This window comes from Lissotriton vulgaris, unplaced genomic scaffold (assembly GCF_964263255.1).
Source record: "Lissotriton vulgaris unplaced genomic scaffold, aLisVul1.2 SCAFFOLD_1063, whole genome shotgun sequence".
Classification (NCBI taxonomy): domain Eukaryota; kingdom Metazoa; phylum Chordata; class Amphibia; order Caudata; family Salamandridae; genus Lissotriton; species Lissotriton vulgaris.
In genome coordinates this window covers 115,717-143,372 of record NW_028246584.1, presented here as the reverse complement: position 1 = coordinate 143,372, position 27,656 = coordinate 115,717, and positions in this window count along the sequence as shown.

Here is a 27,656-nt window from a genome sequence, read left to right as displayed (position 1 = left end):
GTTTAAATTGCCGAATCATTTTGAGAAGGAATTTACATGTAGAAAGAGGTCTGGTAAATGGATCAATGGGTAATGTTGTTGATTTTGAGAAATACAGAAATAGAGATGGAATAGAATTTTTAAGAATTAAATTTGATGGCATTGAGGAAGTACAGCAAATTGGTCGTTGTTCTGCTAGGTTTTTGCTTGTTAAAGACTTATATGTTCGCCGTAAACAGTTTCCTGTTTGCTTGGCATATGCGGTGACAATCCATAAATCGCAAGGTTTAAGTGTAGACTGTGCATTGGTGAATATTGGCAGTTCTGTGTTCAAGGAGGGTATGGCATATGTGGCATTGTCACGAGTTAGAACTTTATCGGGATTGTACTTAATTGACTGTGATGTCACAAACATTTGTGCGGATCTAGATTGTGTTAAGGAATACAATAGGTTAAGAAGAGAGTATGCGCCACATTTGCCTCAATATCCTTTGTTTGAGAAACGTGTGGTAGGCCGCAAACGTAGAAATAGCAGTAATAGTAGGGAGGTTGTTGCAAAAAGACTAAAAGTCAATGAACCGAAAATTGTTAGCAGAAAGAAAGTGGATTCTGTTGAAGATGTTGTCGGTTTTCAATTTGAAAACAGTTCTGGTGTCAACTGCTATGCAAATGTAGTGGTTAATGTTCTCTTTTCACTAGAGAGTTTAAAAGAACAGATTCAGTTGAATTCAGAACAAATTTTATGCTGTTTGTTGAATTCTGTTTTCGAGAAATGTAGCACTGATCGAACAAAAGTAGAAAGTGTGTCTGAAGTTCGTTATCTGTTAGATGAATGTTCAGGTCAAACAGACTTCTCTGAAAATAATCAGCAAGATTGTCAGGAGTTTTTAATGTATATGCTTGATATATTGCAAGATGAGGGTGTAGATGTAGATCAACTGTTTGGGGTTTCTTAACAAGGGCAGCATGACTGCGAGAATTGTAGGGTATCAAGTACTACTAGTGTAGACTCAGAAAGATTTATATATTTAACTTTGCCAGACAGTAAATCAGTCTCCTTTAATAAGCTAGTAAATGCAGCGGATCACAACATGGAGTGTAGCCAATGTAAATCTGAAATGATGTCAACATTACTTATACGTAGATATGGACAGTATGTCATTTTAATGATGCAACGATGTAGGCCTGATGGATCAAAATTGTCAACTTTAATAAAAAATGTTGTGGCTTCTCAGCTTTCAATATCAGGAAGGACTTTTGTAACTGTAGCAATTATCTATCACGATGGTCCTTCAACAACTTCAGGACATTATACAGCTTATTTAAAGTCTCGAAACGGCTGGTCATTCTGCAATGATTCCGTTGTAAGTTTCAAAAAAAAATTGCCGTTTGACCTTAAAAATTCTTACCTGGTGTTTTTAAAACCAACATTTTAAAGAAAGAATCTCGAGATTTCCTGTGAAGAATTGGAAAAGGTTCATCAAGTTGAGGGAATGTAAGTCTGCAATGCTGTCTAGATTATTGGTCCAAAACTTTTAATTATAATGTTATTTTGTCAAATCCGACTATATAAACCTGATGCAAGTAAGTCTGCTTCATAGTAAGCAGTATCAGTGTCATAGGAAAAGGAGAACATGAGTGACAAAGAAGGGTAAGATATTAGTAGTCCAGGATTGTGAAAATTATCTTACATGTTTTCTTTTTGAAAGTTGCGAATATAGAAAATGACGGGATTTGATTGGAAGAATTACAAGACTTGTGAATAGCTGCAACATGATTTGGCCAAGTGGAAACATGTGGTAGAATGTGAGAAGTCTTTTCTTGTATGTAGCATATTTTTCGAATCGTTGGAGGTTTTCTTTCAGAAAGTGGCGGGCTGACAATATTTATAGCACAACACAGTGGACGCTGTTCATAGGACATCCTTCGACGTCATTGAAAGTAAGTTAATTTTAAGGAGTTTTGAATTCAGATTTCTTATGTTGAATGGGTTTTTTAAACACAATCATTTTGATTGTGTTTTTTTTTCCCCGCTGTTACATGATGAATACCTTCAAGTCACTGATTTAAGTGAAATTTGATACATTCTGAGAACAGCAAAAATAAACCATTTAACATGTATAATTAATGTTTTGCTTTTTGTACTTATGATATACATTTAGAAATGTGAAGTAGATATGGAGAAACTGAGTCTTCTGTAAGTGTCAATTTTAATGCTTACAGTGCTGTACTTCTGGGTACTGTTTTTTTTAAAAAAAAAATGAATAGGCCTGACCTCAAAGAAAGCTCTTGAAAGCACACATCTTATTTGCATCCTGAAACAATCATTTAAAATGTTAGACACAATTTTATGATGGCTTTACATCTTTTTTGCGCTGCAATTGCATCACTATTGTGAGACATTAGCAGTGCAAAAAAAGCACCATGTTCCAAAATAGGCCTCAGTTCATCAACATCAAGATACAGTTTCTTTAAAATATATATCTTTAGGATTGTGTAGGGGACGTAGAGAAGCAGAGACTTCTGTAAATGTCAAAGTTGTTGAAAAACTGTTTGTTCTTGAACCTTTTCCCTTGTCTTTTCTAATTTTTAAATACATGTTTTAATATTTTTGGAAATGTTTGTTCTCTGTTTTACAGATTGAAAGTATGAAAAAATATTTTAAAAAGGTAACAAGAATTATAAGGTAAATGTTTTCTACTCTTTTTACCCGCAATGCACTGCTGATGATGTCACTGACACTATCTCTCATTTACTCTCTATAGCTGTCTTTCTTTTTACATTATTCTCTGTTTACTTCCCTTATACTAACTCTTCTTTTTTTTAAAAAAATATTTTTTTGGTTCGCTTCCAGTTCGCGAACCGGTCAGCGAACTTGAAGCGAACCAAAAGAAATAGAGCTTGCCAGAGTGATAAACATTCTAGCAATTTTATTTGAAAGGGGAGGTAGTTCTGAAAAGAACTTTTTTTTTTTGTTTTTGTTGTTTTATTTTATTTTATTTTTTTTCTGAACATTTTTTGATTTTTTTGTATTTTTAGAACAGTTTTATGTTTTTTTTGTGTTTTTTATGGAGGGGAAACAACAAAAAAACAGGCATTGAAAAGGGCTCAACAGGAGCAAAAAAAAAATTACTGCTTGGGTGCATTAGGGCACTTATGGTTTTCGAACACCATATTAATCAAGTTGACGCTCATGTTCCCATACGACAGCATAGCACCACAATATATACAGGTAAACCTCATATGTTTAAAATTTGGCTGAATGTTTGGCACAGTTTCCTGTGCCTCTCTTCCTGTCAAAGACATTGTTGAGGTAGATCTGGCCACAGGAGTTGTCGGGGGATTGTCTTGTAGGTCCCTTAACTCAGCCCGGCTGTAGTTTAAGGGATGCCACCTGGTCATATGTCGATGCATAGTATAGTTACCCATACTATATTTTTTCTCTGTGCCTCTAGACAATCTGTAATCACAGATGAGGCAGGTGGCATATTTAGCATTCACCTTCTTCTCCCCTGGAGGGATGGAAAAAAACTGCCAGATGAAACTTGTTTTTCTCTTAGAAACACGGGGCAACTCCGGGATAAATTCTGGTTGATCTCTATCCTCTTCTTCTTCTTCCTCCTCTTCCTCCTCTCTGTTGGAGGTAAATTGACTTGGTGGTCCTCTCTTCTTATGAGGAGGTGGAGGTGGTGGTGGGGGTGCACCAGCTGCAGCAAGTATGGAAGCCATTGCTGAACTCCAGGAAAATGGTCTTTCTCTCACCAAGATGAAAGTCAGAGTGAGGAAAGAAGGAGGGGTTTACATGATTTGGGAAAAGCAAAAGTTCTGAACCAATGAAAAGTGTTATTTTTAGGTCACATGACCTAGTCATACATCATTTGGAAACCAAAAGTGAAATGAACCAATGAAAAGTTTGATAAACAAGTCACATGACCTGTTCCGCTTACGTTACGCGGTGCGCGCCGCGTCCCGGATCGTTTCCGGTTCGCGGTCCGGAGCACTTCCGGGAGCGCTAACGCAGCGCGTCATTAGACGCATTACGCGACAACGTGATACGTCGCGCTTCCGCGACGCGTCACAGTTCCGCTAACGTAACGTTGACCGGTTCGCGGACTAGGTCGCGGCATCAAGATGAGCTAACGGAAAGCTTCCCGGTTCGCGAACTAGAAGCGAAGAAAAAAAATATTTAAAAAAAAATTATTAATAAACATCTAAAATATATTTTAAGATTTAAAGAAGAATACATTTTACAGCTACAGATGTTAGCTTTTAAAAAACCAATGAAATTCACAGAAAAAACCATAGGTTATAGACCATATATAGTTAGGAATTTGCATTTACAAAACCTTGAAAATTCACTGAAAAAACCATAGGTTATAGACCATATATAGTTAGGGATTTGCATTTACAAAACCTTATTTTACTCGCATAAAACCATTGAAATTCCATATATAGTTAGTTGCGCTAACTATATATCGCGCACCCGCAATCCACTGCTGATGATGTCACATATTACATCATTCATGACATGGTCAGTGACATCACTGATGACATCACTGATGACAACATCCAGTGACTGTATGTTTCTGTAAAGTTAAAATATGTCTTACATATTGAAGAATGAGTGGATGTATAAGTGTCTGGATGAAGGATTTAGTAGGTGCATGACTGACTGTATGAGTGAGTGCATGGGTTAGTGACTAAACTGTCTTAATTTGTGCATCATTATGTTTGTTGTTCTGTAAACTGCTGCATGTGTTGATCAGTAGCTATATGAATAACTATATGGGTTATTGATTGGTTGTATGGGAGACTGAGTGTGTGTGTGGGTGGCCGGGAGGTGTATGACTCTATGCATAGATGTGTGAGCAGTTGATTCACTAGATGTATGGTTTCAAAAGTGCATGTGGAAACAGCTGTATGGGCGGTTGACTGTGTGCATGAGTGTATTGGTGAGTGAATGGATATCTCAGAGCAACATGTCAAAGTAAGTACATATGTAAAACACAGTACATGTGAGAGTTGACATATATAAATAACTGTGCATAAGAGCCAGTGAATGTGTGAGTGGCTGTATGGATCATTGTGAACTTGTATCAGGGATTGTATAAGAGAGTAAATATGTGTTAGTATATGTTTGAATAAGTAAAGTTTGTATAACTGTATAGTTGAGGAAATGGAGGTGTGATTGATTCTTTGCATGACTGACTAGGTGTGTGAGTAACTGCATGGATGAGTGACAGTCTGTGAGTGTCTGTTTACACTGATTGTATCTAAGGTTATATTAGAGTCTGAAGAGGTTCATCGTATTATCACATGAATGATATCATCAGTGATGTGATCAGTAATGTCAAATGAGATGTCATCAGTGATGTCATCAGTGATGTCATTTGAGATGTCATCAGTGATGTCATTTGAGATGTCATCAGTGATGTCATCAGTGATGTCACTGACCATGTCATGAATGATGTAATATGTGACATCATCAGCAGTGGATTGCGGGTGCGCGATATATAGTTAGCGCAACTAACTATATATGGAATTTCAATGGTTTTATGCGAGTAAAATAAGGTTTTGTAAATGCAAATCCCTAACTATATATGGTCTATAACCTATGGTTTTTTCAGTGAATTTTCAAGGTTTTGTAAATGCAAATTCCTAACTATATATGGTCTATAACCTATGGTTTTTTCTGTGAATATATATATATATATATATATATATATATATATATATATATATATATATATATATATATACATCCACACAGGTAAGCTCCAATTGGAACGAAGCAGACTGAATATAAAATAAATTTATTCTCTATAATGCGGCTAATAAACTAATGAGTTAGTCAATGTCTGCGGAGTAGTGTTATAAGACTAAAATACATTTCAGCTAAAAAACAAGCACATGTCCCCCTGCGGGCCCCCTACTGAAGAACTTTGCGGAACAGAGGGCCCCGCAGAAGAGGTGGACGACCCGGGGAGCCTGTACGAGTCATGAGGGGTTAGGAGGTGAGGAGGCTCCTGGGGCTCCTGAGGAGCGGATTGGCGGATCGTTTCTTTCCCCGCCGAGGACCGCCGGATGGGATTTCCGGCCTCCTGTGGGGGAGAGACAAGTCTCTAGAAGGCACGGATAGTGGCAGCGGGAGCTCGCCCCTGGCCTCGGCGGTGAGCACCCGAGGGCCACGGATGGAGAAGGTGGGATTAGGTTGCCGGCACCTGAGCCCCGAGGCAGAGTCGGCTGGGCTGCTGTGATGCGCTGCACCGGAGGCACAGAGAGCCAAGCGGAGGCACTCCCCGGGATTCCCCAGTACGAGGAGTCCCGCAAACTCCTGGGTTTTGTGGCGAAATAGATGCTCGGCCCCACCCCCCCAGATTCAACACTCAATTCAAAACAACACCGATAGCCCGTTCAAGGGTTATGTTTTCCTGCCGGCTGACAGAAGGTTCTACTTGACTTTATAAGATAGGAAATCTCTCTTTTGTGGCTACGACTACATGGATCTATAGCCCTCTCCAAACACAAGGGGCTTGACGAGATTAACTGAGCAGTCCGAGTATGCCTAATAATAACGACCTCAACTCAGACCTGTCAGGTAAAGACCCCTTTGTGACATTTAACCCTACTTCTACCTCGCTTTATGCACTCTCATGTTATTTGTTATATACTTTAAGATGGCTTCGACCAGGGGCTCTTCTGGCCTAAAATGGCTGAGGTCATAAATAACACTGCCAATGGGCCTACCCCTAACACCAGTCACTTCAATTGCAGTTTAAATTCATCTTCCCTAACTGCAACTCACCACAACGGAAATAGGACTACCTTCTCTCCACAGTCCCACGAACAAAGAAACAGGACTACTCTGGATGTCCTATAGATCCCCCCACAGTCCTAATGAACAGTGAAATAGGACTACATCGATGCTCTCACATTCAATGGAAACAGACAATGGAATACGTAATTGGTCAATAAGTTCTCTCCCAATGAGTCGCCATCTTGACTGGAGGGGCTGCAAGATGGAGGATTGTGAAAGTGCTGGAGACGAGCGGCTGAGGTACTGCGAGGCTGCGGGTCCTGAGACTGGCAGCTTTGTTGTGCAAACGAGATACTAACAGGGACATTGGCATCCTGATAGGGGTGCAAGAGTAGGGTTGTGCATAGACTTAAATAGGTGCCTTGCTGAATGCTTTGCGCCCCTCCCCCATGCAATGCTGGGGCCCTGGAAGTGTGGAGACCGTGAACAGTGAAGGCGTGCAGTCTGGGATATGCGCTGGTGCTAGGGCGCACAAACTGAGAGGCCGACTGTTCGGACCCACGAGCAACTAGCGGATGGCGTGTGCATTGGAAGGCTCACAGAGACACGCAGTCGGGTGCAAAAAATCGGGAGGCTGAGGTGCTGTGAGACTTTGAGGATTGCACCTGGAAGCTGCAGACTGGAAGAGGAGTTCTTGATGGGACACTGGCATCATTGTAAGAGCACGGATGTGGGGTGATGTGCAGGCTGCAAGGCGCACTGTACTGCGTGACTTGCGCCCTTCCCCCTATGCAATATTGATGCCCTGGTATTGTGCTGACCGCGAGTGGTGCATGAGTGCAGACTGGAGCTCTACTGCTGGACTTGGGGCATACGACTTGAGGGTACACCTGCATACTTTTGTATGATGCCCGGTGGAGCTAACCTGCTAGCTATGGGGGAGATTGACTCTGGGCTCCCTCCTTTGACTATCACCTACCCAGCCGGACTTCGGGCTAATGCTCCCGGGTCTCTCCTGACCTTACCTTCCTTCCCCCTCTCCCTTCCCCCAACCCTCCCCCTCTCTGCTCCTACTCTTTCCATCTTCTGTCCTTTGCCCTCACATGCCCTTTGTCCTCACCCTGTTTTTTGTGAACCTCTTCCCTCACCACTTGAGACTTAACTATTTTGTCTGATGCCCGATGGAGCTACCTGGTTTAGCTATAGGGGAGATGGGCAGTGGATTCCCTAATTGGTCGTCACCTACCCAGTCTTTAGACAGACTTCCTTTCGTCTCTACGGTTGTATCTTCCCTTATCCTCACGCTCTCTCCTCCACTACCCCCCACTACTTTCTCTTTCCTTTCTCTCCTACCCTAATGTATTGCCTACTGTTTGATTTAATGTTTACTTGTTCTTTTTCTGGTATATTGCTGAACCACATTGTTGCGCTTCCTTTTGTCTCCCCTGTCGTTTCCTCCCGTATCCTCCCTCTATTTATGTCTCTCCTTCCCTCCTCTCTCAATGTATTGAGACTGAACTATTTTGTCTGATGCCCGATGGAGCTACCTGGTTTAGCTATAGGGGAGATGAACTGTGGATTCCATCCTTGGTCGTCACCTACCCAGTCGGTCTTTAGACAGACTTCCTTTCGTCTCTACTGTTTTTCTCTTCCCTTATCCTCATTTTCCCTCCTCCCCTACCCCCCACTACTCGCTCTCTCCTTTCGCTCCTGCCCTAATGTATTGCTGAATGTTTGATATATTGTTTACCTGTTGATCTTTTTTGGTATATTGTTGAACCACATTGTTGCACTTCCTTTCGTCTCGTACCGCATCCTCCCTCTATTTATGTCTCTCCTTCCCTCCTCTCTCAATGTATTGAGACTGAACTATTTTGTCTGATGCCCGATGGAGCTACTTGGTTTAGCTATAGGGAAGATGGGCCGTGGATTCCCTCCTTGGTCATCACCTTCCCAGTCGGTCTTTAGGCAGGCTGCTTTTCGTCTCTCCTTATTGTCTCTTCCCTAGCTACTATCCCCTCTCCCCATAATCTTTCCCCTTGCCTGCTACTCAGCCTACCCCCCTGTACTTTGTGCCCTTTGACTAAGCACTCCTTCTCTCCTTGTTGGGGAAAGATCCAATATTTATACTCTGGAGTCTCAGCGAACCCGCTGAGTGAGTCCACTGCGCCAAGGGAGCCACTCACACTTGAGTTATGGTATGGGACCCCTTGCCAAAGCACTCCCTCTCCCCTTTTTGGGGAAGGATCCAGTGTGTAGGCCTTGGAATCTCAGAGATCCCTCTGAGAGAGTCCACTGCGTAAAGGGAGCCTCTCGCAACAGAGATAAGGAAGTAAACGACTTCCCCTGGGATCACAGCTTACTGGACTTTGGACCTTGCCTTGACCCGTCTACCGATTTGTGTCCCCGTCACCCTTCCCCTCCTCTTCCCATGCTGTGTCTCTCACCCTCCCCTTCTCTTTACCGCCTTCATTATCTGTCTATTTCCCCTGCTCCAACCCCCCCTCCCCTGAATCTCTCACCTTGCCTGCTGTTCCCCTTACGTATTTGTGCTTATTGTTTATCTCGACCCTACAAGTAACTATGTTGCCATGCTCTAAAAACTGTGTAACCTTTGTAACGATATAACCTGTAACTATGATCTGATGCTCATGTAAAGCGCTCTGATACCTCCGGGTCTAGCCAGCGCTATATAAAACTTTAAATAAATGAGCACCCGAGGGCCACGGATGGAGAAGGTGGGATTAGGTTGCCGGCACCTGAGCCCCGAGGCAGAGTCGGCTGGGCTGCTGTGATGCGCTGCACCGGAGGCACAGAGAGCCAAGCGGAGGCACTCCCCGGGATTCCCCAGTACGAGGAGTCCCGCAAACTCCTGGGTTTTGTGGCGAAATAGATGCTCGGCCCCACCCCCCCAGATTCAACACTCAATTCAAAACAACACCGATAGCCCGTTCAAGGGTTATGTTTTCCTGCCGGCTGACAGAAGGTTCTACTTGACTTTATAAGATAGGAAATCTCTCTTTTGTGGCCACGACTACATGGATCTATAGCCCTCTCCAAACACAAGGGGTTTGACGAGATTAACTGAGCAGTCCGAGTATGCCTAATAATAACGACCTCAACTCAGACCTGTCAGGTAAAGACACCTTTGTGACATTTAACCCTACTTCTACCTCGCTTTATGCACTCTCATGTTATTTGTTATATACTTTAAGATGGCTTCGACCAGGGGCTCTTCTGGCCTAAAATGGCTGAGGTCATAAATAACACTGCCAATGGGCCTACCCCTAACACCAGTCACTTCAATTGCAGTTTAAATTCATCTTCCCTAACTGCAACTCACCACAACTGGAATAGGACTACCTTCTCTCCACAGTCCCACGAACAAAGAAACAGGACTACTCTGGATGTCCTATAGATCCCCCCACAGTCCTAATGAACAGTGAAATAGGACTACATCGATGCTCTCACATTCAATGGAAACAGACAATGGAATACGTAATTGGTCAATAAGTTCTCTCCCAATGAGTCGCCATCTTGACTGGAGGGGCTGCAAGATGGAGGATTGTGAAAGTGCTGGAGACGAGCGGCTGAGGTACTGCGAGGCTGCGGGTCCTGAGACTGGCAGCTTTGTTGTGCAAACGAGATACTACCAGGGACATTGGCATCCTGATAGGGGTGCAAGAGTAGGGTGGTGCATAGACTTAAATAGGCGCCTTGCTGAATGCTTTGCGCCCCTCCCCCATGCAATGCTGGGGCCCTGGAAGTGTGGAGACCGTGAACAGTGAAGGCGTGCAGTCTGGGATATGCGCTGGTGCTAGGGCGCACAAACTGAGAGGCCGACTGTTCGGACGCACGAGCAACTAGCGGATGGCGTGTGCATTGGAAGGCTCACAGAGACACGCAGTCGGGTGCAAAAAATCGGGAGGCTGAGGTGCTGTGAGACTTTGAGGATTGCACCTGGAAGCTGCCGACTGGAAGAGGAGTTCTTGATGGGACACTGGCATCATTGTAAGAGCACGGATGTGGGGTGATGTGCAGGCTGCAAGGCGCACTGTACTGCGTGACTTGCGCCCTTCCCCCTATGCAATATTGATGCCCTGGTATTGTGCTGACCGCGAGTGGTGCATGAGTGCAGACTGGAGCTCTACTGCTGGACTTGGGGCATACGACTTGAGGGTACGCCTGCATACTTTTGTATGATGCCCGGTGGAGCTAACCTGCTAGCTATGGGGGAGATTGACTCTGGGCTCCCTCCTTTGACTATCACCTACCCAGCCGGACTTCGGGCTAATGCTCCCGCGTCTCTCCTGACCTTACCTTGCTTCCCCCTCTCCCTTCCCCCAACCCTCCCCTTCTCCGCTCCTACTCTTTCCATCTTCTGTCCTTTGCCCTCACATGCCCTTTGTCCCCACCCTGTTTTTTGTGAACCTCTTCCCTCACCACTTGAGACTTAACTATTTTGTCTGATGCCCGATGGAGCTACCTGGTTTAGCTATAGGGGAGATGGGCAGTGGATTCCCTAATTGGTCGTCACCTACCCAGTCTTTAGACAGACTTCCTTTCGTCTCTACGGTTGTATCTTCCCTTATCCTCACGCTCTCTCCTCCCCTACCCCCCACTACTTTCTCTTTCCTTTCTCTCCTACCCTAATGTATTGCCTACTGTTTGATTTAATGTTTACTTGTTCTTTTTCTGGTATATTGCTGAACCACATTGTTGCGCTTCCTTTTGTCTCCCCTGTCGTTTCCTCCTGTATCCTCCCTCTATTTATGTCTCTCCTTCCCTCCTCTCTCAATGTATTGAGACTGAACTATTTTGTCTGATGCCCGATGGAGCTACCTGGTTTAGCTATAGGGGAGATGAACTGTGGATTCCATCCTTGGTCGTCACCTACCCAGTCGGTCTTTAGACAGACTTCCTTTCGTCTCTACTGTTTTTCTCTTCCCTTATCCTCATTTTCCCTCCTCCCCTACCCCCCACTACTCGCTCTCTCCTTTCGCTCCTGCCCTAATGTATTGCTGAATGTTTGATATATTGTTTACCTGTTGATCTTTTTTGGTATATTGTTGAACCACATTGTTGCACTTCCTTTCGTCTCGTACCGCATCCTCCCTCTATTTATGTCTCTCCTTCCCTCCTCTCTCAATGTATTGAGACTGAACTATTTTGTCTGATGCCCGATGGAGCTACTTGGTTTAGCTATAGGGGAGATGGGCCGTGAATTCCCTCCTTGGTCATCACCTTCCCAGTCGGTCTTTAGGCAGACTGCTTTTCGTCTCTCCTATTTGTCTCTTCCCTAGCTACTATCCCCTCTCCCCATAATCTCTCCCCTTGCCTGCTACTCAGCCTACCCCCCTGTACTTTGTGCCCTTTGACTAAGCACTCCTTCTCTCCTTGTTGGGGAAAGATCCAATATTTATACTCTGGAGTCTCAGCGAACCCGCTGAGTGAGTCCACTGCGCCAAGGGAGCCACTCACACTTGAGTTATGGTATGGGACCCCTTGCCAAAGCACTCCCTCTCCCCTTTTTGGGGAAGGATCCAGTGTGTAGGCCTTGGAATCTCAGAGATCCCTCTGAGAGAGTCCACTGCGTAAAGGGAGCCTCTCGCAACAGAGATAAGGAAGTAAACGACTTCCCCTGGGATCACAGCTTACTGAACTTTGGACCTTGCCTTGACTCGTCTACCGATTTGTGTCCCCGTCACCCTTCCCCTCCTCTTCCCATGCTGTGTCTCTCACCCTCCCCTTCTCTTTACCGCCTTCATTATCTGTCTATTTCCCCTGCTCAAACCCCCCCTCCCCTGAATCTCTCACCTTGCCTGCTGTTCCCCTTACGTATTTGTGCTTATTGTTTATCTCGACCCTACAAGTAACTATGTTGCCATGCTCTAAAAACTGTGTAACCTTTGTAACGATATAACCTGTAACTATGATCTGATGCTCATGTAAAGCGCTCTGATACCTCCGGGTCTAGCCAGCGCTATATAAAACTTTAAATAAATAAATAAATAAGGACAGCTTGCAAGCAGGCGACAACAGGTAACAGGCATCAAACTAAAATTCATTTGCCATACGCGTTTCAGGAGTATCCATCTCCCTTCTTCAGTGGCTGAGTTCAAGAGAAACAAGCACAGTTCTCAGCGCTCAATGTCAATTTAAATCACCTGCCGGAATGGGCGTGGTTAATAACACAGATTTCTGGGCATTGTAGTGCGCTTTGGTATTACCCATGTGGGCTGCTTGTAGTTCCTCCAAATAAAACACAAACTGGCAGATGCATCAAAGATATGTTTTGCGAGTCCTTAATAGCGAATTTTAAGGAATGGCTATTAAAGACTCGCAAAACAGAATGCATGTAGGAATCGCTATGTTATTAGCGATTCCTACAGATTCCTTATTTGCGATTCGGTAATAGCTAATTGCTAATAAGGAATGGCTTTCCCATTCATTCCTATGGGCCTAAAGGCCCATAGGCCCTTTTGAATTTCTCAAAAAGACTGGGAGCGAGACCCATGGAGGCTATGATCCGCATTTATAAATCAAAGTGCATGGCAATTGCCTCATATGGGGCCGATATTTGGGGCTACGTCCAAATACCAGGGATCCAAATTATAGAAAATACGTTTATACGATCCCTTTTGTCACTCCCACAATCATCCCCCACATATTCAATTCACTGTGAAGTGGGTTTGGGGCATATTTCCGACCACCTAAAAATGGCCCCTTTGTTACAATGGGTCAAAACCTGGCTAAATGAGGAGATCACGCTGAACCACCTGATACTCAAGGACTGCATGGCCCTGGACAGAGCGGATAGAATACCCTGGCTTGCGTATGTTAGAGCGGTATGCGTGAGGCTGGGGCTCCCGGAAATGTATCTATCACCACAGGGCCTCAGGAACGAGGATGTAGGGTGGATTAAGCGCAATTTCCTCAATTTGCTGGAGTTAGAAAGTGAGGAGGTTGAACTTAGGAAACCTATGGTGAGATCAATTTATCAACAACAACAAACATTTAAAGAGGGTCAAAGGGGATTTTTAAGACCACACTCTGATACGGCCCCAACAATACTAAAAGACAAGAAGTATCAGAGGGTCTGGAGTAACAAGAACAAGAACGCCGGATGAGCGCCTACAGAGGACTCCAATACCATGCTGTGTGTAAACTATAAAGACACGGGTCACCCTTACACTAAACCTAACTAGTGGTCAGATAAGGATGCCCATCAGTCACCACACGGAACCGCCCTTCATCATTTGGGTTCCTTTCAAGACCACTGATGGTGTTATCTGCTGTCATTCTCATGGAGGGCTGAGATTGTAAAAACCCTCTCATGGTCAGATAGATTAACGTGGTCTTGCTTCTCAACTCAGAGGATGGTAAAGAAGGGGACTGATTAAGCATGGGCGGAAAATCCGTTCCGCTCGCGGATTTTGCGGATTTTCGGTAAATTCGCAATCCGCGAGATTTGCGAATTTCCCGCAAAATCCGCAAATCCGCGAGCAGCGGATTTTATGGCTTGCTCGCAATGTTCGCGTGAGTTCGCGGCTTCCCAGTTCAACTTCGCGCCCCGCGAATAAGCGCTAAATTGCAGAAATACGATCTTAGCAAAACTGAAACTACTTACCAGGTTCAAAAGTTCAAGCTCATCATTAGTAGCCATTTCCTGTAGTGCTTCCTGAGGGGCCCCTCCAGAGTTCAGTTGCCTACTTGCAACTATTATGTGACCCTGCTCTGACCCTCAGAATAGTTACACAAAGGTCCTGAATTACAGCTAAGGCAGACAAGCAGGAGCCAGGCTGGAAGTTCAAATCCAGTGACACATTAATCAGCCCCTAATTCATTATTGTCAGTTGGGGCAGGGCAGGTGTTGTAACTAATTTTGCAACAATGAAAGCACTTAGCAATTGCAAAAGATCACTAATCAGGAAGCACTAAGGAAGCAGGTGCCAGCTAAAAAAATATTCTGTGACACATTAATCAGCCCCAAATTAATTCAGGTCACTTGAGGCAGGGAAGGTGTGCTTTGCTTTGCCACAATAATGTACACTGGACAACCAGAGGGTGCTGTGATGAAACAGAGGGTGGCATGGGTAGGCCAGAGGGTGGCATGAGTAGTCAGAGAGTGGCATTGGTGACAGAGAGTGGCAGTGATGAAGAAGAGTGTCCCAAACAGGCTGGACACGTAGAAACAACAAGTTCGCAAAACTTGCGACCCGACAGGTAAGTTCGCGTTTGCGAAATTGTACAAAACCCTCGCGAACTGGCAGAAACCCGCGCGAACACAAAAAAAAAAGAAATCCGCAAATTCGCGAGAATTCGCTGATTTTGCGCATTGCGAGTTCGCAAATCCGCAAAATTCGCGAACGCGAGATTCGCAAAATTCGCCCATGCTTAGGACTGATGTCGTAGTGCAAAAATTAGTGAAAAAACAAGAGAAAAAGTGTGTGAGATAAAATTGGATGAGGGGGTGCTGAACGTGACTTTATTCTGTTGCTACCCACTCTACCAATATTAAAAAGTAGACAGGGACAACCCAATTAATCTTGGATCGTCTAGATGTGTTCTAGGGTCGACATGTTTCAGCAATTCTTGACACAGATTATCATTGCTTTCATCAGGACCACAGTAATCTATTTGCTACTACGAACTAGTGCTCTTAAAGTAAAAAAAAGGGGTGCTCAAAACCATAAATAAATTTCAAACCCGATACTCAGATCACCTGTATCCACTAGATGTCTGTATCGGTAGCTTTACCTTTCCAAGTTGGAGATTGCTGGGAATAGTGAAAACATGTAGATGTTAAATAGAAGTCTTGTTAGCAAAACACCGCATTCTTGTATTTGTATAAATATACTAGGTTTCAACTATACAATCCTAGTAGTAAATGACATGTGTTCAGGCACAATCATAGAAACATCTTATATAGTGCTAGGATCTCAACATTGGATCGAATTGTCAAAATAACCAAAGGAGATTAACATCGTACCCCACTTGGAAGATGTATGGACCTCGCCCCGCCTGGCCACGGCTCAGGGTAAAGGGGAAGCACCGCTCTGAAAAAGGGGGCAAAGAACAGCAAAGCTGAAAATGCCACTGTATCTCGTGTGTTCAGACAGTCAATTCTGAGCGCCAGGTAGCGCCTTCTGTTGTTACATTCAAACAGTTTGTCTAATTTACTTAAATCCAACTATTGTGTTGGAGTTGATCAACACAAATTCACACACTCCCTTTAGGCGCTGCACAGTTATAAGACGCGCCCCAACATTGTGTGACATAGTGACAGATCTATTAGTCAATATGCAACACCCTCACTGGGCAAGTTTTAGTATAAGACCCAATACTACACCGATTCCTAAATAAAATAATAAGAATAGACGCGAGGAAAAGCCTCCATGTGCACGCGACCTCAAAACGCCAGTCGTTCTTGGGGGAGCGCCCTACCTCTCCGTCGGTACTTCTTGTCGGCGTCTGAGCCGATCGGGGAGGTACGGGAGCCCACCAGAGCCGCTGTATATGACGCGAAGCATCATTCGTCAATTGTTGGTCACGTGGGTTCTATCGCGCGTTAATACGCTACGCGCAATTGGTTAGATGTTCAGCCAATCAACACCAGGGAACAACGTTCTCCGAAAATGTAAACAAACCAGGATGTTTATTATTTGTTTATTCGAACAGTCATACATGTAACTAGACATTACGCACCTGGATTATAGGTATATAAAGGCGCAACGCATGATGTTAAGTATATTGCCACACTTGTAAACAGCATTGGGGATGGCGAGTGGTAGGGGCGGGTAATTGCCAGGCAGGGGTGAGAGAGTTAATTAATCGGTGATAAGACAATGCCTTGTGTGGTATCAAGGGAATTACTGTGTCCTACACCATGTACATCTGGAAGGATGTTGCAACATCAGTGTGCCTAGAGTTATTAATGGCATAAATGGAAATTATGCATGTAGAGTATAGAGTATACATACAGAATCAGACCAGAGTGATGATCGGTCTCGACCAGGATATTTTTAAAGGTGCATTACTACTAGCTGACATGAGACATAGTATGATGCAAATCATAAGCTACCCCATGGTATGTCATCATTGAGCCCAACCCGATTGGTACCCAATTTGAACACCCACTTCTGTTCTTTTAACAAAAGGAATCTGCCAATGTCAGTGATATGTGCCGGGATGTTAGGTTGTTCGATCACTGTCCACTGGAATGCAGTGGATAGATGGCGTGCCTCCAGGAAGTGATTTGTTAGTTTGGTAGCTTGCCTCTTGCACCTAATGGTGCTCTTGTGTTCAGATATTCTCACTCGAATCTTACGAGTGGTCATCCCCACATACTTGAGGCCACATGGACATGTAATAAGGTATACCAGATTATCACTGTTACAGTTCGTGAATTTGTTTTGGATCAATGGTCGTGTGGTGCCTATGTCTATTTCTGTGGACTTCTTAGTTTGTGGGCAGGAATGACACGACCCGCATGAATGGTGACCTTTCACTGGGGAAAGGTCCCATAGTGCATCCAGAGCCCTGGGTTCTTTCATGCATGGTCTAGTATGGACCAGACGATCCCTAAGGTTAGGACCTCTTTTAAAAGAGAAAAGAGGCGTTTGTATCATAGTCTGATCTGAGTTCAAAATGGACCAATGGCGTTTGACTGCTTTCTGTATCCTATTGGATAGAGTCCCAAATGTGGTGACAAAAGTTAACCTCTCAGGGGGGGGCTTTTGGATTGGTGGTTCCAACAGTGCCGAACGGTTATTGTTCCTAGCTCTTTTGAGCGATCGCTGTACCAATCTCCTTGGGTATTTCCTGGAGATCAATTGTTCTTTAAGAGCCATGGAGTAGTTTTTAAAGGCCCCAACACTGGAACAGTTCCTATGAACTCTAAGAGCTCTTTATAGTTTACACACAGCATGGTATTGGAGTCCTCTGTAGGCGCTCATCCGGCGTTCTTGTTCTTGTTACTCCAGACCCTCTGATACTTCTTGTCTTTGAGATCAATTTATCAACTGGCAATCTCCCCAGTCATGGAACCCTATTTGAAGTACGTGACTAAACCCTACCATTGTTTCCTTTTAGTCAGATTTAGGTTCAACCTCATTCACCTTACGCTTGGTACCTATCCGAAGTGGGGGACCCCAGAAGATACCCCACCCTGCACCTGTGATAGCTTTTCCACACAGGACACGCTCCACTTAGTGATGTTTTGTGAGCACTACCTGGTGGTCCGCAAACATTTTTTATACCCAATCCTGAAGGAACTAAAATTTGTCCAGGTGAGGCCTACCCTCCTATATTTACAAATGCTTGATTCTGTTCAGGTTACATACAGTGTAGCCAGTTTTTGGTAGCGGCAGCGCGCATAAATAAAATAAGACTCACCCAGACTAATTCATTACCAGGATGATATTCTCAACAACAAAAAAATTCTTAGCATGTAATGTATTGAGGATTGTCTGAATTGGGGTGGGTTCATTGATTCATGATATTGATTTTATTCCATTTCCTCTTTGTATCAAAGATCTTAATTGTTTTAGATTGTCTATAATGAACTGTAATCATGTGTATATCTGTATAATTTTAACATGTATAATAATGAATTCTGCATTGCTTTTATGGTTTTTATTAACCAAAATAAAGATATTTGACTGACTGACTGACTGATAAAGTCACTCAGATATATACTCAAGTACTGACTCTCCAGGTCACCTGACAAGACAAGTAGCCCATCAAGCATGCGTCAGGCATGCTACTGCAGAGTCTCTGTGTGCAGTTCTTATTGCCATGTTATGTTGACTTGGCCTTGAAAACCCCTTACCAAGCCTTAAACTCCCTTTCTAGTCCATTTAAGTCACCCCTAAGGTAGACTGTAGGTATGCCATAGAGCAGAGTGCTATGTTCTTAAAAGGTGAGACATGTACTTTGAAGTTTCAGTGAGTTACATGTGAACTTAGAAACCATATGCCCTGTTATACATCTAGTGTCCCACCCATACTGTGATTCATATACCTATGTATAAGCGCATTGAGCCCCTAAAACATCTAGTCAGCCGACGAGATACGCAGTTATAGATTAGAACACAATTACAGTCCAATAGAGTTACTAAGAGGCAGTCATATGCTCACCTAGTTACTTACATACTTACATATCCAATGACTGATACACTCATTCAGATATGTGCTCAAGAATTGACACTCCTAGTCATCCATCTAGATAAGCAGCCCTTTAAACCTGATTGAGGGGAGCCACTGCTGAGCCTGTGTGTGCAATTTACTGCCACTCCGACTTGGTATTTATTACCATTTACCAATGTTTAAATCAACCTTTTTCCACGCATACGTCACCCCTAAGGTATGCCCTAGGTAGCCCAATGGGCAGGGTGCACTGTAATTAAAAGGTAAGACATGTACCTTTACGTTTCAGTGACTAACACACGCACTTACAGACCCATATGACCAGTTATACAGCCAGTCACCCACCTATATAGGTACAAGCATACCGATTTAAAAAACCATATAGCCACTGTCACATTCAGTCACACAATGAAAGAATCACTTACACATCCTCTCATACACTTATACAGTACTTATGTATCCACTACGAATAGAGCCACTTGCACACACAGTTACACAACGAAACACTGACTAACACAGGTAGTTACAGATCCATACAGCCACTATTATGCCCATTTAGTCATCGATACAGTCACTAACACACCAAACCCATTTACACCCATACGGTCACTAACATACCCAGTCACATACTGAGGCACCTAGTTCGCCTAAGGAACCTGAGCAGTTTTCCACTGCTTGATTGCGGTAGAGTGTACATTCTTTTCAGCTAAGCATGGTTTCATTTACTTAGCTACCACAAAAATGGGGGTGACCAGGAGTACTTGCAGGTAAGGCATACGTGCCCCAAGATAAATTCTAACAAAAAAGGGTTTCAGTTCCTGGGGAAGAAAAGGGGGAAATAGTGAGGTTGGAGGAGGAGGAGCCGAAGGTGGGGAAACAGTAACCTTTAGGAAATAAGGCCCTAACTCACCCAGATGGTTATCATGCTCAGCATAGGGCTTTGGTCCTCGCTGCAATGCCTGACATTGACTCTCAAGGGGGCTCTTTATCATAGATCCTTTTTCCCAAAGCTATATGTAAGTTAAAGCATAAGCCCCAGTATTTAGATTGATGAATTATAGTATGCATGCATAAAAAACTGTGATTTAAAATTGACGAAGCAATTCTCTTGATGGTATTTTTATTAGTAAGTATGCTTGTCCAATTGGTGGTGGCACCCAGTAGAGACAATGATCTCTGGATGCCAAAAACATTTTAAAAGGTCAACATGTTTCTTGCCTCAAAAAAAGTCAATAATGATCAAAGGGCAATTCATCAGGACTGGAGGATTCTAATCTACACAGTGTTTGAAACCTGTGAAGGAATCTAAGGCAATACAAACACTATATACCCTATGCAGGTGTACTGACATAAGCCACCTTCCTGGATCCCAGATGATCACAATGGAGTGACGAAGCTCATTCCCGAATCCTCTTGAGACTTGCCCTTGGTTTACAGGAGGAGCCACTGCTCCAGTGACAAATCCCTGGGGGAGGGGGGCTGGGATAGCGAGAGCATGTAGAGTGAAGAATTCTGTTGCTTGTCTACTCAACAGTAACACTTCAGCTGGCATTTACACCAGTCTGATGAATGATACCAGCAGATATGGTACCTATGAACAAACAAATAATAAGGTTTTATTGTTGTATTAACTCCATCTCTTTAGGTATCACCTCATTAAAGCTTTACAAATCTCAACCAACCTTTAGTTTTGTTGTTGTTTTGTTTTCATTTAGATTGTCCTAGAGGCCCATTCATCAAAGTTCTTCTTGAAACTGTGGTGAGGCTAAGTGAAGGAGAGGAGTGTGGACAGTCTTGAAATAAGACTGCTGTCAATTGTTTATAAAGGTCACATTCTAATTGTTTGTAACAAAGAACAGGTACAGATAATTAACTTGATGAGGCTGCCTTCTTGAAGGGGCTTTAGAGAGTTCGCAAAGGTTGAATTCTAATTGCTTATAACAGGTGCAGATGATTAATTTGATGAGGCTGTCTTCTTGAAGGTGTTTTAGAATGTTAACCAAGCTTGTGTTCCAATTGAATTGCTTATAGCAAGGAACAGGTGCAGATGATTAATTTGATTATGGCTGTGTTCTGGAAGGTTCACACTGAGGTCATCTATGCCTGTTGCTTGATGCTTATTCTGGTGGATTTTCCGGATATTTCTGTGGCGCATAAAACCTGACCTTGCATATGCATGGTAAAACATTTCTAAAAGCCATTAAGCCTTTTCAAACAAACAAAGGAACACCAGCTACAACTAGCTATTATCAACAGCATTTAATATGGTCAAACACCAGGGTACATGGTCATTCATAAGTGTTGGGGGGAATGATATGTGTCATGCCAATATAGTGTGATAGTCAAGATAGGTGAGCTGTGGCAGAAATCCTGACACATATCTTCTGAAAGTTGCCTGAAGGGCTGAACTTAAAATCAGATCAAAACAGTGGAACATGAGTACAACAGAACTGTGTCCTCTTTGTCAGCTCAAACATTATAAACCAATAGTGTAGCAAGTATAACTTATACAAGCTGGCAACTGTCAAAGTGTCTCACAATAAGATGAAACACGTGACACATTATTAGAAGGAGGGTCACTTATCCAAGTTGGCCAGCTGCCGTACCCTCTTCAAGATACCACTGAGACCACGCTAATTTAGCTTGCTGAAAGAACATTAATAAGAACAATAAGAGGCCTCACAGGGAGAATTGTATTCAAAAGCACAGGACAAAGTTGGTGAAAGTGCATCAAACGACCTAATGTGTTTCCAGTATCTTGTGAGTGAAGGAACCACGGAGCTCAGAGGCTTAAGAACTTTGTTGCCCTTAATAGAATGCAGGTGGTAACAGAGAAGGCTCCTCAGCGCAGGCAGAGTGCGTCAATACCATGTTGGAGGAGTTGAGAATGTATAGATTAGAATCCTCTGGTCCTGATGAATTGCTCCTTAGTCATTATTGACTTTTTGAGCCTAGAAACATGTCAACTTTTTAAAAGATTTTTGGCATCTAGAGATCATTGTCTCTGCTGGGAGCCACCACCTTTTTAATTGGACAAGCATACTCGCTAATTAGAATCCTATCTAGAGAATTGCGTAGTCCATTTTAAATCACATTTTTTCATACACATACACTATAATTCACAAATCTACACCCTGGGCCTTATACTTGCACTTCACATACGGCATTGGGACACAATATCATAGTAAAGAGCCTCCTTAAGGTTGACCGTCAGGCATTGCAGTGTGGCCTGATGAAGAGCAAAGCCCTATGCTAAAGCATGACACCCATCTAGGTGTGTGTGGACCCAAATTCCTAAAGGCACAGTCCCCCCACCTTCGGGTCCTCCGCCTCTGACCTGACTAATTCCCCAAGGAACACTGATTTACTTACCCACCATTGCTATATTTAATTTACCTATAAGACCCTAGTAGAGTGAACTGCCTATTTCCAGGTCCTGTAAATTAAATGCTCTTAGTGGGCCTGCAGTATTAAATGAGTCACCCATACAAGTAGCCCTTTAAACCTGACTGGCACTGCTGAGCCAGTGTATGCACTTTACTGCTACTCTGACTTAGCAAATAATTCCACTTACCAATATTTAAACTCTCCTTTTTTTATACATTTCGCAAAACGTAAGCCGTAGATAGCTGAATGGGCAGGGTGCTCTGTGGTTAAAAGGTAAGCCGTACTTTTATGTTTCAGCCACTTACATACACCCTTTCAGACCCATACAGCCAGTTATACAGCCAGTCATCCTGCTATTCAGTAGCAAACATACCTGTTTACAAAAACTTACAGCCACTGTCACATCCAGTCAGACAATGACAGAATCACTTACACATCCATTCCTACAGTACTTATGTATCCACTCCTATGAGAGGGGCTTGCACACAGAGTTACACAGCTAAACACTGACTAACATAGTCAGTTACTAGTCCATACAGCCACTTGCCATTTAATACCCCTGGCCAATGTTTAAACTCTCCTTTTTTCACACAAGTCACCCTTAAGGAATGCCACTGTAGGCCAATGGGTAGAGTGCTCTGTAGTTAAAAAGTAAGACATTTACTTTTACATTTCAGTTAACGTACACATACAATTATAGACCTAAACACCCAGTTATACAGCAGTTCACCCACCTGTACACTCACAAACAGAATCACATACACATCCACTCACACACTCACAGAGTACTAATGTATGCACTAATAATAGTCCCACTTGCACACACAGTTACACAGCCAAACACTGACTAACACAGCCAGTTACAAATCCATACAGCCACTTATATGCCCATTTAGACAGTGGTACAGTCACTAAAGCACCTATTTATTTAGACACCTATACAGTCACTAGCACATTCATTACAGAGACACCCAGTGTGCCTAAGGAACAGGAGCAGTTTACCACTGCTAGATAGTGATAGAGTGTATGTGATTCTCACCTAAACATGGTTTCAGTTACTAATCTACAATTGCTATATTTAATAGCTCTGTAGGACCCTAGTGGTGTGCACTGCCTGTGCCCAAGACCTATAAATTAAATGCTAGTAGTTGACACTGCCTATGCCCAGGACCTGTAAATTAAAGTCTAGTAGTTGGCTTGCAGTACTAATTGAGTCACCCATACAAGAAGCCCTTTAAACCTGACTGAGGCCTGCCACTAGCGAGCTTGTGTGTGAACTTTACTGCCATTCTGACTTAGCATTTATTACCACTTACCGTGGTTTAAACTCTAATTTTTGTATACATAAGTCACCCCTAACATATGCCCTAGGTAGCCCAATGGGCAGGGTGATCTGTAGTTAAAGGGTAAGACATGTACGCTTACGTTTCAGACACTTACACACACACTTACACTCCCAGACCCATTCACCCAGTTATACAGCCAGTCACCCACCTATTCAACAGCCACAAACATAACTCTTTTGAAAATCATATGGCCACTGTCACGTCCAGTCAGGCAATGACAGAATCACTTACACATCCACTTATACACTCATACAGTACTGATGTATCCACTACCAATAAAGGCACTTGCACACACAGTTACAAAGCCAAACATTGACTAATATAGCCAGTTATTAATCTATACAGCCACAAAAATGCCCATTTAAACAGTCATTGCGGTCGCTAACACACCCAGCCCATTTAGACACCTATAGAATCACTAACACACCCAGTCACATACTGAGACACACAGTTCACACAAGGAATCTGAACAATTTGGCACTGACAGACAGTGGTAGAGTGTTTGTACCTCTCACCTAAACATGGTTTTATTGACGTACCCACAATTGGTATATTTAGAGGACAGTACCTATGCCCGGGGCATGTAAATTAAATGCTAGTAGTTTGCCTGCAGCACTAATTGAGTCATCCATGCAAGTATCCCTTTAAACCTGACTGAGGCCTGCTGCTACTGAGCCTGTGTGTGCACTTTACTGCCATCTCGACTTGGCATTTAATACCCTTTGCCAATGTTTAAACTCTCTTTTTTAATGCATAAGTCACCACTAAGGTATGTCCTACGTAGCCCAATGTGGAGGGTGCTCTGCAGTTAAAAGGTAAGACATGTACTTTACATTTTAGGCCTTGATTTAGATCATGGGGGATCTGGTCCTGCTGTCGTTATTCTGTCCGCCTACAAGGCAGTTCACCTGCTCAATTTAGATGCTGGCGGGTCTAGGGACGGATAGTCCGTCTGAGTGCTGCCATCTTCGGCAGAATTTTCCTCCCACTTCGGCAACCCGATAGGCAAACGTGGCTGTCGGAGGGAGTACAGGCAATGTTTACACTGAGACCATCACAATGTGCGTTCCCTTTGACATAACTGTGGAGGGTAAACCTCCACACCGGAGTTGGTGGTTTTAAAAGTATATAAGGTAGAACCTTTGCTGCTCCTACTTGACCATGAAGCAAGTCAATCAAGTTGTAGCCGGAATCGAAAGTAAGCTTTTTTTAATGTTTTCTTTTGAATTTTCTGTTTACATTTGCTATGGACTCGTGTATTTTCAAATTTCTTTTACAAGAAATTTTTTCTCATATGAAATGTAGATGTGTGTAATGTTGTCATTTAAGAAATGTAAAGAAACCTACCTGTATCATTTTTGTTTTCTCCAAATTTGGTGCAAGCTATGTAGATGATATTGGACACTTAAAATTTTACCCACACAGTACTTATGTATCTACTGCTAATAGAACCACTTGCACACAGAGTTACATATTCAAACACCCACTAACACAGCCAGTTATCATCCATACAGTTACTTACATATCCTTTTGAACACCCAAACAGTCACTAAGACACTTAGTGACTTACTCAGACACCTAGTTCGCCTCAGGAACGTGAGCAGTTTACCACTGCTAGATAGTGGTAAAGTATATGAGCTACTTCCCTAAACATGGTTTGATTGACTTAACCACATTTAGAATATTTTATGTATCTGCGAGTCTCTAGTAGAGTGCACTACCTGTGCCCAGGGCCTGTACATTAAATAATGTGTGGTTCTGCAGCACTAACAGGTTTCTATTTCTTTCTCATTTTTTCTTAGGATGAAAATAAACAAGGTATTAAAAGGGGTAGTGTAAGGCAACTTGGAAAAAGCAACTGTATTCAGTCTGTGAAAAGCATGAAGGGTCAACAGGGAGTAAACAAATAACATTCTTAACTATATCCAGGTATGCAGTCATGGACAACATCTTTAGAGCCACAGGCATCTGGCATTTGCTACAGTGAGTTGCTATCTCAGAAAACATATCCAAGACAGCTGGAGCAGTTATGAAGCCAGTGATAATGATTCCCCTAAGGCTTAAGCAGATAATGATTGTTCTTCTGCTCCACCTGACTTGACCTGCATTATGCGATGCTACACGCATTGATGGTTAGTTTTTGATGTACTTCCACATACATCTTGTCTCATGGGAGTACTTCTTCCCAGCATGTCTCAACATTTGCTTGCTGCAGACATTGCAGTGGACAAACTTGGTACTAACCTTTTCTCTCCCGAAGCAACACTGAAATGTTTCCAAACATTACCTTTTTCAGAGGTGGCAACTCTTCCTGCTCATGTAGTACAGGGTCAGTTTGTCATTGCTGTTCAAAAGACACTCCTGCATCTATTTAACGTACTTGTGCACAAAAGCGTATTTGTAAATGGTTACATAAGTTTTGTTATGTTTATTTGTTTATTGGCTGGTTTAAATTGTATAATGTTACCATCTTAGATAACTTAGCTTATTGCAGGAAGCTTGTACTGTTATTTGTTGAACATTTTAAGGTTCCCCCAGGACTACTACAGATGGTGAGCGTGCTTCTCCTTTAGTTTCCTTGATTGTATGTCCTTTTGTGGATGGTTTTAACATGCTTTCACATGGAATTTGTCCTATAAGAATATTTTTTATCAGTCTCTCTTGATAATTTCTTACTGCCAATCAGTGGCGGCTGGTGACATATTAAAGTGATGGGGCGTAAAAGTTGATGAGTGTTGCGCCCTAACTGACATAAGGGTTGTGTAAGAAGGTCCACTAGAGAACATTTTGAAAAACAATGAGTGGTAAATGGTGCATTTTAAAGCAAATTTAAGAAAATATGTGAAGCAAGAGAAAACAGAATTAAATCATGGTTGGTGCATTGCGAAATTGTCACTCGTTTATTTATAATGCTACAAGGTCTCAGCCTGCAATTGAGAAGGTACTGTTAATATACAAGCCATTATTTTTTAAATTGTTATGCACACAGTAGAGGACTGGTTGATACAAAAACTGTAAAGAGATGTTTTGTTTAGTATAAAGCAAGTGTTTGAAAAATATATATATTTTTTGGTGTGCAAAGTTAACGGCTTATGAAACAGCACAAACACCTTAAATTAATGATGCATTCAAATGAAGTAATCAGTGACTGAAATTAAGTGGATGGTAATTGCTTGGCAGTAACATCCAGATAACTTGCAAATCTTTGTGGGTGGCACTCTGGCGCCCTCTACTGGCATCCGCTGCTAGACTGCACAAACTTGGCAAACACTCAACTCTATCTTTAAATTCTCCTGGTGTCCTGAATTTGATGCCTTTAACGTTAGAGTTTGTTTCTCTCAAAAAGTCATGTAAGTTATCCCATGGATATTCTGCACAACTGAGGGTTAGAAATCAAGTTGGTGTTGCAAATTTCAGAACATGTACTTGAGCTCACCATGACAATGATCCCAGTACTCATTGGTCCCAAGTTGGCATCCCAATCAATTTTAAACATTTTGGAGAGGTAAAATAAATAGACAGCGGCACTGCAAGTACGTGAGTGGAGTCTTAGTTTAGTTAGTTAGAGGTTCATGTTTGGTTGTGTTTCAGCATTTGTAAATAGTTACATACGTTATGTTATTTGTCAATAGTTTGGTTTGAATTGTATTGTAATGTGTTAATAAAATGATTTTGTAAAGTTATAAAAATGGACATTTCGCCAATGTTCCTGCTTTTTTGCTGCCCCAGGAGGGGAGAGATACCTTTGTTGGACGCCGCAGGGGTGACTATGTTCCCCATCACCCCCTGTGTATCCTGAGTGCTTTTGAGCATGACGCCGGCCCGAGGCCTTTGTAGCTGCCTATGTTCCTGCTTTTTCGCTGTCCCAGGAGGGAAGAGATACCATTGTTGAACGCTACAGGGGGGACTACGTTTCCCTTCACCCCCAGGAGGAAGCCTAAAACAACAGATGTGGGAGAAGAAATAACCAGCACACCAGACTGCTTCCTGATGAGAGCAGCATATGTGCTCTCAAAGGAGATAGAGTTGACAGAAGAG